This window comes from Myotis nattereri, assembly GCF_964212035.1.
Source record: "Myotis nattereri genome assembly, chromosome: 14".
In the NCBI taxonomy this organism is placed as follows: Eukaryota; Metazoa; Chordata; class Mammalia; order Chiroptera; family Vespertilionidae; genus Myotis; species Myotis nattereri.
In genome coordinates, this window is record NC_138089.1 from 18,255,517 (window position 1) to 18,270,199 (window position 14,683).

Sequence of the window (14,683 nt, forward strand, 5' to 3'; positions counted from 1 at the left end):
TCATTCTTTCTTGGCTCCAGTGCCCTAAGAAGGGATCCAGAGGCAGGCATGGAAAGGCCCTGCCTTCGGGAGTTCTAGGTTGGGAGATAAAAAGTTATGGGGCTGTAGAAAGTTAAGTAATTTCAAAACTTGCCGCCTGGCAGAACACGATCACCGAGTGGTGGTAGTAAGGGTTGTTAGATCTCAAAAGCAGGAACCATCTCCTGTGGGCTGTTTGATTTGGGAAGGCTTCTCAGAAGAAAAACTTGGTCTAGGATTTGAATAATTGGTGATATGTGAAAAGGCAGGGGAGGGGGAGGGTGGGGCTGCTCTGGACATGAGTTCAAAGTTACATAAAACTTTTTAAATGTCAGTCAACAGTCAATCAGTCCACTCATGTGGGTGGCCTTCGGTACATATCTTCTGAATCTTTTTCTTTAATTTAGTCAACAAATATGTATGGAGATCTTATTATGCGCCAACCTGTGTGTGTGTGTGTGTGTGTGTGTGTGTGTGTGTGTGTGAGATGGGAACATGGCTCATGAGGTTACCTGGTATCATGGAAGAAACATCAGCTAGGAGTCAGATGAACCGAGGTTACTCTGAAATCCTGCTTTTAGAATAACAGCACAAAGAGAACTCCTTGAGGTTGTCACTCCTGGTGTCTGAAGATGGAGACATCAGCAGGTCTGAGGCTGTGGCACACTGCCACCTTTCCGGGGAGGACAAGATTCTGCTATTTTAATTTTTTTTTTAAAGTCATATATGTGTGGCTTAAGCTTTTTCACTCTCTTATTTTCTTTCCTTTCTACTCTTTCTTTCTTGCGGAAGCACTTTATCCTTTGAGCTCTAAAGCTAAGCTTGGAAACGCATGAAACAATATTTGTCATTACCCTGGGCAACGATACAATTGAAAATGAGAAGAATTCTTTAGCTCCAGACAGCTCACCTTTGTTCAGATTCCAAATGTGTGGGATAGAGGCAGGGGGAGGGTTTACCTGTGGTTATCCCCCTGGGAGAGGTGTGCTCGTTCGCACAAAAGAGAATTGATCTTTAGTTTGAAAATGGCTTATGGTGGAGTGGGTGGCTGGGAACAAAAGAAAGGCATTGCTGTTAGTATTTTTGACATACTCATACATCTTCTGCAGCAGCTCCGCTTCGGTCAGTTTGATCCAGATCTGTTTTCCTTTGAGGTCGATTCTATCAGCATCTATTGAGTGCTTACTGTGTGCTGTGGGGATCATTTCAAAAGGAGAGATTTAGCTTTCTTCCCCATTCTCTGCACCAGCTCCCTCCACCTAACAGCATCCCAAATAAGCTAAGTATGTATAGTGTGGTTGGTATGTAAACACAGCTTCAAGGTGAGCCCCTGCAACCTCCCCCATGATTCCTGTGAGGTCCTCTCTTCCCTTTTCTCTTCCTCTATCCCGTCATATTCAGTAGAATTTCAGAATTTTCAAGATGAAAGGGAATTGAGGAGTCCTGCTTGCCAACATATTCCACTACTTCCCCCAACCAGGATATCACGATAGAGGGTCAGCTCAAGCCTTGACTCTTTCATCCCTGACCTCCTGGTTACAAAATGAATGTGGTTAATATTCCACAAGACTTGGATTGGAAAACTCTAATCCAGTGGTTCTCAACCTTCTGGCCCTTGAAATACAGTTCCTCATGTTGTGACCCCAACCATAAAATTATTTTCGTTGCTACTTCATAACTGTAATTTTGCTACTGTTATGAATCGTAATGTAACTATCTGATATGCAGGATGGTCTTAGGCGACCCCTGTGAAAGGGTCGTTTGACCGCCAAAGGGGTCGCGACCCACAGGTTGAGAACCGCTGCTCTAATCCATTGCATTCTGTTTGATCAAAACAGGATCCAGGAACATCAAATGATTTGTCCACAGCTCCCAGGAGTCTGGCGCTAAAGAGAGACTAACACCCAAGGCCGCTTGAGCCACACACACCCTACATATGAAGCCACCCGCCCATGTTGTGGACAAAGATCGCTTCCCTTTGGACCTGGGCCATGCCGAGGCCAACAACAGTCTATCCTTGGGGAGGGGGTGCAGCTGTGGTTAAGGCCATCAGTGTTCCTAGCAGACTGAGTTCTTGTGTAGATCAGTAGCTGCGTGACCTTGAGCACATCATTTCACCTGTGTGAGCCTCTTTGCCCTCAGCTGTAAAACAGGGAAAGCACCCTCTTCATCAGGCTGCGAGGACTCAGTAAGATAATACATGTCACGTGCTTGTCACGGGCCTGGCGTAGAGCAAATGGCACCCAACACTGCTTTCTAGCATTTCGGCACTCACACGTGAACTCCCCACATCACAGGGGTTCCTTTTTGTTCTATCCAAAGTCAACTCAAACCTGGCTGCATTGCTCCAGTTTTTGAAAGAGAATCCAATACGGAATTTTTGCTCTGGGGATTCTACTCTTAGAAATTATTTAAAATCTTTGTTTCCACACTGTCTTTTTGATGGGTTGGTTGGTTCAGGGGCTTTGAGAAGGTATTTTTTTCCTCCAGACTTACCTCGAAGCTCTCTTTGGGACCATAATAAACCTAGTTACTGTTTATGAAATCACTGCTATGTGTCAGCCCCTTACCTGGCTTCTCTATAATCTTCCCCTCCACCCTTTGAAGTAGGTGCTATTATATCCTAATTGCAGATGAGGGCACCGAGGCTCTGAGAGATTGAGGAACTTGCTTGATTGTCGAGGGTATTTTGGTGGTTCTCCCTCGTTGGAGGACGGAGGAGCACACTTGTGTGACCTGCAGTTGTCTGGATGTAGGAGTGTGTTTAGGGTGACTCTAGCATTTGGGATTTACAGCGGTCAGGGACCTGCGTGACCATCCAACCTCGTATTAACCTGCAGGGGAAACTGGTGAGCAAAGAGGTCACAGGACTTGACCAAAGTTGGTATAGGAGTCCAGGGCTAAGGTTTGAACCCAGGTCTTCTGACTGCCATTTGTTCTTTCCAACATAGCTAATAGGCTCACATTCTTGACCCTCAGTGTCATGGTCTCTGGCATTAGGAGACCTGCTAAGTTGCAAATAGACTGCAGAAATTATGTTCCACTTCATCATTGGAACTGCGGGTTCTGAAGCAAAGTACTTGCATTTAAACCCCAGCTCTGCCACTTACCAGCTCTAGGACTTGGGGAAAGTTGCTTAAACTCCCTGTGCCTCAGTTTCTCCTTTAATAGATGTACCCACTTCATTGGATTGTTGTGAGGATTATCTGAGATACATCCTGTAAAGTCAAAGAACAGTGCCTGACAGAGAGCAGACCCTCAGTCAGCATCAGCCATAGCCGTCACTGGTTGAGCTCTGGTCACTTGCCATCACTGGGGTTACAACTGTGAACAAGAGTCATTGTTCTTGCCCTTAGGGAACTTACAGTCAAGTGGAAGACACAGAATAAAGAAGAATGAAGCTTATGGTTTGTTGGCTAATTCTGGTTCTACTTGTTATCTATAAGGCACTGTTCAGAAGTTGCTGCAATGCATCTTTGTCTTTAGTTCCGAATTTTAAAATGTGTGACATCAGTAAGTATTTTGCATTGGCAGCTGGCCTGGGTGCACAGGGCCCTCAGCCTTGAGAAGCCCCTGGTGCTCAGCTCTCGCCAGCAGCCATCTGTGTGTTGCACTCAGGAGAGAACCGGCTGCAGCCCTGCTACTTGGACATAAGCAGAGCCTATCCAAAGGCAGAGAGGAAGTCATGACTGGGGGGAAAATCCACACGGCAGCAAGACTTTGTCCCTGAAGGAACAGAGAGCTCTCACAGTCGTAACAGGCTGTAGGAAGAGGACACAATCGGAACCAAATGTTGTCGTACAGATAACAGGGCACCATGCGGCCAAGGGCCTATTTTTAACTGACAGTATATGTTAGGCCAGTTCCCTTCCATTTTTAGTCTAGCTGCATTTTCTCCTCAGTGTTTCATTGGTCATAATTGATCTTACCCCTGCTTCAATCTTGTTTTCTTGGCCATTCGATGTTAAAGAAATCCATATGCTTATGCATTTCCTGACAAATGAGGACATCGAGCTGAATTTTCTGATGACCCCTTATGAAATATGATTATTCTGAACCGACCCAAACTGTGGGCTGCCTATATCAAACATGCTGGTTTTAAGCAAGGATGCTTTCATCAATAGCATTACCATTTTTATTCTTTCCTGATATAAAATAGGATAAAATTGAAACAATATTTCATATACACATCAGTTGTTGCTATTTTACAGAATCATAGAAGATAAGCATTTTGAATATACATTTTTTTTATTGATTCCAGTGAGGAAGGGAGAGAGAGAGAGATAGAAACATTAATGATGAGAGAGAATCATTAATCGGCTGCCTCCTGCACACTCCCCACTGGGGATCGAGCCTGCAACCCGAGCATGTGCCCTGACCTGGAATCGAACCATGACCTCCTGGTTCATAGGTCAAGGTTCAAACACTGATCCACGCCGGCTAGGAAGATAAGCATTTTTGTTTAAATCTCCTTATTTTATAGTTCAAGAAACTGTACCCCAAAGAGTTTAATTGCCTTGCCGAGGGTCATACAGCAAGTTTAGTTGTAGAACCAGGACTGGACCCCATGTCTTCAACGTTAGGTCAGTTCCACTCTTCTCTGTGCTGCTTTTATTATGTATGTTCAGTAACTAAATCAGGATTTGAAACCATTGGTTTAAATTAAAGAATTAACCCCTTTGGAAGCAAGGTTCCCCAAATCCCATGTTTTCCTCTCTAATTCATGGAAACAAAAGGGAGCAGGATGTTTTATATACCAGAAAGGTAATAGCAATGTGGATTATTTGTTTACCTTGTATCTAAAATGCTGACATATGTATTAACTCGCTAAACTATTAATATGCTTTATCTCATTAAAGCCTTGAAACTCTCATATCCCCATTTCACAGATGATTGAACTGAGGTTTGGCATGGTTAAATAAATTGTCCGAAGTCCTATAGACAGCCAGTGGAAAACGTGGTATTTGCATCTAAGCTTCTTTTTCTAGAGCTTGTATTGTCCTATAGTCTATCAGGTACTAAAGGATGGGGTGTTGAATATTCCATACATTTCTACTTTAGAGCCAAAAATTAATGTCACAAGGCAATGCATTTATATTATTTTTCAGTTTATTGGAGCAGTCTGTATGGTTTTGGGGTTTTTTTTTTTCACTTTGTAACTTTGCACCTTCCATATTAATAGTTTCTCTAGGAAATGACAATGAATTTGAGGGAAGGAAGCCTCCATTACTCCTGCTTCCAGCTGGTACAGGTGCTTGGTCTCTGGACAGGTAGGAAGGAGGATGCTGGCCTCTCTCTGCTGAGCCCATACACTAGAGAAGTAAATTCAGGAATGATGCCAGGTGGGGTAGGGGCGAGGACGGGAGGAAAGGGATGTGGTGTTCAGAGCCCATAACTCAGGAAATGTGATGGCACCTAATTTCATAGTGGTATGAGGCAAGTGTTAGGAAGAGAATAATGAGCTATTGTTGTAGGCTTTTTTCTTTGATGGGTGGGTTGTTTTTATAAAGTTTTATGAACAGGAAACTGCAGCAGAATGCTGATCCCTTTGGTTTTTGAGCTCTGCCAGCATCGTTTTCAATTTTATTTTTGAGTTATGGTGACAGGCACTTCCTGCAACACTTCTGGGGGTAAAGCATAACAAGACACCCCGAACTGCATTTCAGAACCACAGGAGACCCGAAGGAAGACCTGGAATTGCGGATCTTCTCAAGAACCATCATGGGACAAATCAGATCCCTCCCCCTCCCAGGGAGAAAGACAGCTCTTTCAGAAACCAAGGCAGTCTGCAGTGTTTCCTTTACAGACATTCTAGAAAATGTGCCCAACATGTGGAAAGCCTCTAATGTGCATTCACATGGGTCTTGCTGTGGCAAAGAAAATACTGAACTAATTCCCCTCCTTCCTTGAATCATGAAATCCAGCCTCCCCAGCTATTGTTTGCCCTGGACAATGACTTCATCTAAAAGGTGGTCCTACCTGTTGTGCCTTTTGGATGCACTGAACCAACGTTTCAGGCATCTGGCTGCCAACTTCAGAGATGTTAAAGGCTTTTTGTTTCTGGAGGGCATTTATTCATTGCTTACCTTGTAAAGTTTATGTCTTATTGCATTTTCCTGGCACCAGAGCAATCCTTGTCCCTACCCATTGCATTTGGTTTTTCAGAGCCTGCAGGCAGCCCTGGGTTATTAAAGTTCAAGGAGGAAGCCACGTGATGTTGGCTTTACAATTTTAATTCTCTCTTACCTCTACCCTCCCTTCCTCCCACTCACTGACAGATGGGTTTTGTGCAGCATGTACTGGGTTTAGATCAAACTGAGCTCTCAGAGCATGTAATGTTCCAGAAAGGCCAGACAGGAGACCATGGTCATCCCTTGGTAGAGTAGCCAGCAGGGCAGTTTCCTTGGATAAAAAGTCCTGGAGTCCATAATTTCCCATCAGTCTGGGCACTTTAGATAAGTGCCATGCTTAATCTTGCAGAAACAGGCAAAAATCCCTCCTACCCCTTTAAAAGTCAGTCCCTCTGGGCCTAACTCAAGAGAGCAAAGTTTAACTCAGCCGGCGTGGCTCCGGCCAGAGTGGCTCTGGTTGAGCTTTGACCTAGGAACCAGGAGGTCAGGGTCCGATTCCCGGTCAGGGCACATGCATGGGTTGCAGGCTCGATCCCCAGTGGGGGACGTGCAGGAGGCAGCCGATCAATAATTCTCTCTTATCATTGATGTTTCTGTCTCTCTCTCTCTCCCTCTCCCTTCCTCTCTGAAATCAATACAAATATACTTAAATAGCACTAGGTGTAAACATGGCAAGTTGAAAAGAAAAACAAAATTATAGTTTAGCCTGAAATAAAAAACAGAGCAGGAAAAGGAAGAAAGTGCCTTTGGAGGAAGGAAAAGGTTCAGATGAACATGTTACACGGTGTCTCTGAAAACAAAACTATTTGACATACCTTTGCCGCCAGAGTTTCAGTCTCCCGGAAAGTCCACCTTGTTCAGGAATTAGTGTAACCCGCCGGGGGTGTTACAAGAAGCCAGGGGAACTGAAAGCTCAGTAATATCCGAGAGGGCCCACAGCCTACACCGCAGGAGCTGGCTCTCCACGTGCTTTCGGTGAGTCTTGGACTCTTCAAGAAGATAAGCGTTAGGGACTCAGGTATGCTTTTCAAAATGTCTTTTTGCTGCGGTATTGTGCATATGATTTCTCAGTCCCATCTCAGAAACTTCTGTCCCTCGTTGCAAAAATTCTCTGGATTTACCTCCTTCATGATGTGTTCTTTGAATAGCTCCATTTCAATTTAATTTTTATTTAACAATTATGGGTCCTTCTACCACAGTGATGGCGAACCTTTTGAGCTCGGCGTGTCAGCATTTTGAAAAACCCTAACTTAACTCTGGTGCCGTGTCACATAGAAATTTTTTGATATTTGCAACCATGGTAAAACAAAGACTTATATTTTTGATATTTATTTTATATATTTAAATGTCATTTAACAAAGAAATGAGTTCGCGTGTCACTTCTGACACGCGTGTCATAGGTTCGCCATCACTGTTCTGCCATGTGCCAGAGTGATGGAAGGAGCTGGAGTCACTGTGGTGAGCAAGACAGACACGGCCCCTGTTCCCTGGCAGCTCGCTGCTGTTGGGCAGTGGAGACACAGCAAGTCAGTCCCTGTGAGCAGGATGAGAACAGGGGAAAGAAAGGTGCTCAGTCAGCACTGTGGGGTCACAAAGCAAGGGTTCTCCGATCCTGGGCATCAGGGACAGCCTCGGATGAGAGGCATTAGCCAGAAAGCCATCTGGCGGTCTATCTCCTCATGCCAAAGAACTAAATGACAGGGTGGTGATCAAAGTTGGTGAACCAGGGCTGATGCTTGTGTTCAGCCTTCTGTTGCCAAGGCTCTTAGTTCAGTCAGAATTGTGGGCATGGGAGACCTGTGTTTGCTGAGCTTAGTTTTGGATGTGAGATGAAAAACAATTCAAATACAGCAGAAGCACATGTAAGTCAGCACCCACTTAACCAAAGTGCTCAGGGAACCTGCACCTCCTAACCCCTCTGCAGTGTTGTCGGACGCCCTGGGCTGGAAGAACACTTCAGCTAATGGGCTGCTCTCTCTAGCACACCCCAGCCGACTTCCGCTCCCGCCAGGCGAGTGAGGCATGTGCTTGCTGGGAGTCTGCTTCTGCTAGCTGAACTTGTTCTGTAGTTAAGTTCCTTTACACATGCCAGCCCCCTCCCCGCCTCCCCTCAGACGCAGGTCTTGTTCAAGTAAACATCTCAAGCCAACTACCCTCCTCCCATTCTCGACTGCTACAGCTAATTTTTTAAAAACCTAAATGCAGTCGTGCCCCCTGGCTATGAAGATAAGCATGTTTTTCATTGGAACTGGATACTAGATTGTAAATCAAGTCCCGAGAGCCAGAACACAGCTCCTGGTGGGTGGCTCAGTTGGTAGTTTACTTGAAGTGCGGACTTGCATAGTTTTCCTTGTATCCCCCAAGGCATCCATACGCATATAGCAGCCTGTCCGCACAGAATAGTTTCTCAGTGTTGGATGAGCAAATAAGCCGCTCCCGTGCCCATTCTGGATTTTGATGCTGCCACATTTTACCCCTGGGCAGCTCTGGCTTGAGGATCTGCAATGAAAGTGTTTCTGAAGGAGGGGGCCCAGGTTCATTATTGGACTTGCTGATAACTGTGATCCGAATTTCTGGAGTCCACTGCTAAAGACTCCAATTCCATGGACCCAAAGTAGGGCCCAGGGATACGGATTTGATAAGTTTCTTGGTTGATTTCATCGCAGGTAGTCTCTGGAATTATTGTCCCTGAATTCCCAGAAGTCATGTTTCTACAAATGTGTGTTTTCAAATCCCAGCCAGATGGATGAATACTGTTATATTTTATTTTATGCACATTTGCTCCACTTTTTAACTTCTCTGGAATTGATCATATGTTATAATTGGCAGCATTTTTTTTTTCTCTCCTGGTAGTACATAAAATAATACCACATATTACAGTCTGTGGTATCTTAGGTTTGATGAAATATGGTACTTTGCTGAGTTTGTAGTTGATAGAAAACACTTCCAATATCCAAAGCTAGACTTTATACATTTTGGATTCTAATTTCTCCATGCAATGATTAGTATTTTAAAACCTACGCAATGCATACATTAGCTGTAGTCTACAGGGAATAAATAGTTTTGGGGTATAAACAAGTTTATTGAATTTTTGTTCAAAAATATTAAAGACTCTCAAACAAATGCAGACTATCTATAAAGTTCAAAGACCCTTTAGAATTATACAGAAAGTAGTCTCAGAGATAGCTTGGATTCTCTAAGCAAAACAAGTTACTGATAGTAATCAGCTAAAATTGGAGAAGTTCAGGATTCTTATTGCAACATCTGGAGTGAAGACAAGTTTCCCATCACACACGCTGTGCAGCCAAAACAATAATGAATTGAACTCTGTGGGGTTTTTATTTCATCACTGAGATTGCATTTCTGCCCCCCAAAACAATGAAATGCGGCGGTAAAGGTTGTTTTGGGAAAGACCAAGCTTTGGAACATTTCGTGCCCTTCCCAAGACAGTTTTCTATACCGCCCCCAGCCTGCCTTACTCCCATATCCTTCCTTATTCTCTTGTCCATTTCATATGTTATGAAATCTGTCATTCGGTTAAGGGTCAAGTTTGGGCATCAGGGAAAGATTCTAGGCATGTCAATATTCTGAGGCTTCTTGGCACTCACCCTTTTTTTAAAAATTGATTAGAGAGAGAGACAGGGAGAGCCATAGAGAGAAATATCAATTTGTCATTCCACTTATTTATGCATTCATTGGTTGATTCTTATATGTGCCCTGACCAGGGATTGAACCCGCAATCTCGGTATATCAGGACAACGCTCTAACCAACTGAGCTACCAGGCCAGGGCTGGCACTCAACCATTGTTTTCTTTACACCGCCATGCCTAAGCTAACATTTGACATCAATCAATGATCAAGGTGAAAATATCCTTGAGGTCAAAATTAAAAGATTCTCTGGCTCTAATGCCATATTTCAGCTTTACTCTCTCTGTAATGCAGTGTTTCTCAACAGTGGCACTGTTGGCATTTTGGACCTGTTAACTCTTTGTTGTGGAGGTATGTCCTGTACATTATAGGATGTTTTCTAGCATCCCATCCTGGGCCTCTACCCACTAGATACCACTAGCACTCTCCCCCAGGAACAATGAAAAGTCTATCCAGACATTGCCAATGTCACCTCCGGAGTTAAAATCACCGGCCGCACCCATCCCCCCCCCCCCCCGCCCCCATTGAGAATCACAGCTGTAAATGAACCAGAACCTAGGGAATGCACCTGCATGTGGCATATTAGGGCAAAACAGATATTCATTCCTCCTTTCCCCCCAAACATAGAGTCTTGATTATTTTTGCATTAGAGTTAGTAATCCACAGGATTAGCTCGATCCTAGGAGAAAGAGAAAAATTCTGTCACTTAACCAGTTTTTCAGACTTGTTTCAGAAAATGAGATCTTTAAGAGAATGCAAGAATGAAGCCTTGCAGCTTTAGAATATCTAGGGATGTATTTTCATAAATCTAGCCTGGAGCCAGTAGACGTATCCCCAGACAGAGGGAGAGTAACACTGGACACTGGTATGATCTTAGATATCTTCAATGCTTCATCTGTGCCATTTTTACCTGTCTGGCAGTAAACCATAGTCCCAATCTCTCAGAATTCACTGCCAGGACTTCTGCAGGCTTTTTTAACTCCCCTCTCCCATCAAGACTGAAGTTGCAGAGAGGAGAGGGAGCTGGGTCATTAACTGGGTATGTCACCCAAAAGGAAGGGGAGGGGAGAGGTGTTGGTACACATGTGTGTCTGACATGTATCTACATGACCATGTCAGACTAGCAGGGACAGAAGAGATGGCTTTAGATGCCAAGGAAGCTGAAGGCCATGCTTTGGAGGATGGGCTACTGTTACTTGAGCTTCTTCTGCAAGTGCATACCTCTCTGCAGAGGTTACCGTTGAACGGCCATGTTTTACACTCAACATGTTCCTTGAGCAGGTGTGTATTCCTGGCATAGAGGTTCAGGAATGGGCAGAAAAGATGGGAGAAATGTAACTAATTGAGCACTTGATCTGTAATAGGCATTCTTACCTACTTGATGAATGAATGAATGAATGAATGAATGAACGAACGAATGAACAGTGAGGCTTAGGAAAAAGAAGAACACACTAACCCTGGTGTTAAGTATAGCGCTGACAGGACAAAGCATCGTCCCGTTGGCTGAGAAGACTGTCACAACCGCTCTAACTTCTGAAGTTTTAGCCTCATGCTGAGCCTGTTCTGCTCACAGTCACGGCAGTGGATTTGAGAAGTTGATTGATGGTCTTCCAGCCACGCCTGGCTGACGGTTCGTCTGAAAGGAGCTCATAATCAGTGGTGGGCTTATGTGTGGAGACCCACCACTCTACCAGCAGCACAAATGAGCCCCGCTCGGCCCAGGCGAGCACGCAGGCCCTGCTCTTGGCACCGGTCCTGGAAATGCAGAACAGACTTCTTTATTCCAGTCTCCAGGCTTCTGGCTAGCGAGGAACACTGCCCGGCTGTGCAGCGTTTTATAGGATTATAACGGGCTTTGCCCAAGGCGAGTTCTGAAAGGCACTTTGTGCTGTTGCTTTGAGTGGAGCTGACTGTTAGAGCAGAGTTGTTCCTAAGCCCATAAACACACACACAGGCAGGATGGGTAATGCGGAGCTCCGGGGCCCGCTCAGCTGGGCAGCACTGCAGAGTTGGGTGGCTTCGCTCAACTGTGACACCAGCCTCAGGTGTGTGCTTGGGGACCCTTCTGTGGAGCGGCCTGCTTTCTGACAAAGTCTTTGGTGACAGACACTTCTGGTTGGAATCCTAGGCAGATTTCCCAAAGCCCAAATCTGCTAATTTGGGAGCAGCACATCACACACTGAGAAGGTTCTAAAGTCAGGGCACAAGATGGAAATTGCGTGGGGTCAATACCCTTGAAAATCCTTTAACTGTCTCAGGCCTCCCAAGAAAACTCCAGATTGCCATCTTTCCCTTCACATTCGTTTTGGGGCCTATTTTCGTTTTGTTTTGTTTTGTTGGCAGCGCTATTTAAATTATTATTGGCCATTAGCTATAAATCAATTCTCTCCTCTCCCCCCAGTTCTCCCTAGCATGGATAGTAGAAAAGATGTAACTTTGCTCATATGTTGTGTCGCCAAGCATATTGGTTATTTTTAAGGATCAAAATATTTTAAGGAGGGGCAAATAAAAAACGTTATAAGAAAGTGAATATGGAAGCGTTCTCATCAGCCAATGACTATTCTTTGCTCTGTGGTAGTTGTACTTAAACTTGAGGTTAAAGTGCCCTCCCTTCCTTAGGCTTAGTTTATTACTACACTGGATTTCATGGTGTGTCAGATTTCCTGCTTGGCCCTGCAGATCCTACAGTGAGTAGTCTAATCCTAGGTCTGTCGTAGTTTGCTGGGTCGCTCTTTTCTTCACCAAATGCTGGAAGCACCCTCCCAACTGGAGGACAAGGCCCAGCAAGCTCCACCAGGGATCAAAGCCCACCGCCGAAGGGCTGTTGCTGGCAGAGTCCTCTAGTTCAGCCGTCGCCAACCGGTGGCCCACAGACCACTGGTGGTCCATGAGGTCCAAAAGGTTGGCAACCGTTGCTCTAGTTGGGATGGTGGGCCCATGGGAGCCAGAGCAGGGAGGGAATGAGGAGCAGCTGCAGGTGCTTCAGCTCATGTCCTTGGCAGCCAGGGGAGCCTTAAGTGAGGCATCTCCCTGCCTCCTGGCCCTACTTTGGCTGCAGAATTAACCAGGGGCTGCTTTGGGTAAGGTGGCCTTGGAGGTGAGGGTGTCTCTCTCCCCCACCAAGCTTAGCCCAGCTTGTGGAGACCACCTGTGTAAGCCCCCCATCCGCCCAGCCCAGGCTGAAAGGACAGAGTTGTGTTCAGGAGTACAGGCAGGAGGAATCAGTGGTCCCACCCCGCTGCCTTATCACCGCTTTATGGTCCATGTTTAAGAGGAAGCATGCAGGCGCTCTCCTCGTCTCCGTGGGAACCCACTCCTTCAGGAGTCTCCTTCACATCTGTGGCAGCAGTGAGGCTGCAAAGCTGGTCCCGGCTCTCCCTAGAACTCCTTCTGGAGGCAGTTTATCTCCACTTGTTGGGCGGGGAAGTGGGTGGATTTCGTGCCAGCGTGTGGGTTTGGTACCTGAGATGAAAGAGTCCTGTATCGTGAGGTTTCCTGTCTGGGAAGTGGGAAGTGAGGATTCTGGCCTCAGCTGGAAGCAGAGAACACAGAAGCAGGGACTACACACTTCCTTTCCCACTCCCTCCTGCACACGGAGGAAGTCGAAACAAGACGCTTCCCCAAACCACACTCACTGTGGCCAGGACTCTGAGAAGGAGGGGGGAGAAAATCCTACAGTGCAGTCGACAAAGTAACTTAAGGTAATGATCATTTTAATTTTTAAAAACTAATTTCTAATTTCCCAAGAAACACTTGAATATATTTCTCTTGTAAAAAATTTAAGAACAGCCCTAGCCAGGTGGAATATTGTCCTGTACACCAAAAGGTTTTGGGTTTGATTCTGAGTCAGGGCATATACCTAGGTTTCAGGTTCAATCCCAGATCGGGGTGGGTATGGGAGACAAGCAGTCAATGTTTCTCTCTCCCTCCCTCTTTCCCTCTCTCTTTCCCTCCTTCCCTTTTTCCCTCCCTCCCCCCCTCTCTTCTTATCTCTCCCTTCTCCTCTCCCTCTAAAATTCAATAAAAACACCCTCGGGTGAGGATTAAAAACAATTTTAAGAGCATTAGCTATACTTGTAGTCTCCTTTGTTACCTTTAATCCCTTAATGCCAGGTACCCTCTGGTACTGATTGCCTCCCCTCCGCCCTGAGAACTCCTGATGGGAGTTTGCTGTGGAGCCTTCTGGATGGTTCCCAATGGTACTTACCTCCAGGTATCTATAGAAAATATATGGTATTCTTTTGTAAATGTGTTTTTACACAAATGGCATTATACTGTGCTTTTTCTGCAATTAATTTTTAACTGAACTCATACATTAGAGACCTTTCCACTCCAGACCCATCTTCTTTTTGACCGCTGCTAAGAGTGCTCCATAATGAGGAGAGTTTAAGTACTAGAGGCCCAATGCACAAAAAAATTGGTGCACTTGGGGGGTCCCTCAGCTCAGCCTGCACCCTCTCACAATCCAGGACCCCTCAGGTAGGGTCCTTAGGCCTGGCCTGAGATCAGGGCCTATCCGGGCTTTTCTTCCCCCAGCTGTAGGCAGCTGGCCCCACCCCCGCAGCTGCCACTGCTTGCCATCTGTGCAGCGCTGCCCCCTGCTCCACTGCCACTGGTGACCTCCCTCTGCAGGAGACAGGTGTGGGATGTGATGGCTTGGCTGGCCTGGGCCTCCCTCTTTCTTTGCTGGGGGAGGGGAGGCAGCCCTGCGAGTGGCCCTATGCCTGCTTGATCACCCCTGACCACTTGCCTGTCTACCTGATCACCCCTAATTGCTGGTCTGCCTGCCTGATTGCCCCTAACCACTTGCCTGCCTACCTGATCACCCCTAACCACTCTGCCTGCCTGATCGCCCCTAACCACTTGCTTGGGGGTGGAGCCAGCTC

The 14,683-nt window shown here is 45.8% G+C and overlaps 1 protein-coding gene across 1 annotated transcript in view; it reads left to right on the forward strand.

Moving 5' to 3' along the window:
* The window catches only part of ARHGEF3 (Rho guanine nucleotide exchange factor 3), a gene marked incomplete at its 5' end in the record, with an annotated part of 148,650 nt that overhangs the window by 68,849 nt on the left and 65,118 nt on the right, over positions 1–14,683 (forward strand). The window lies entirely within an intron of this gene.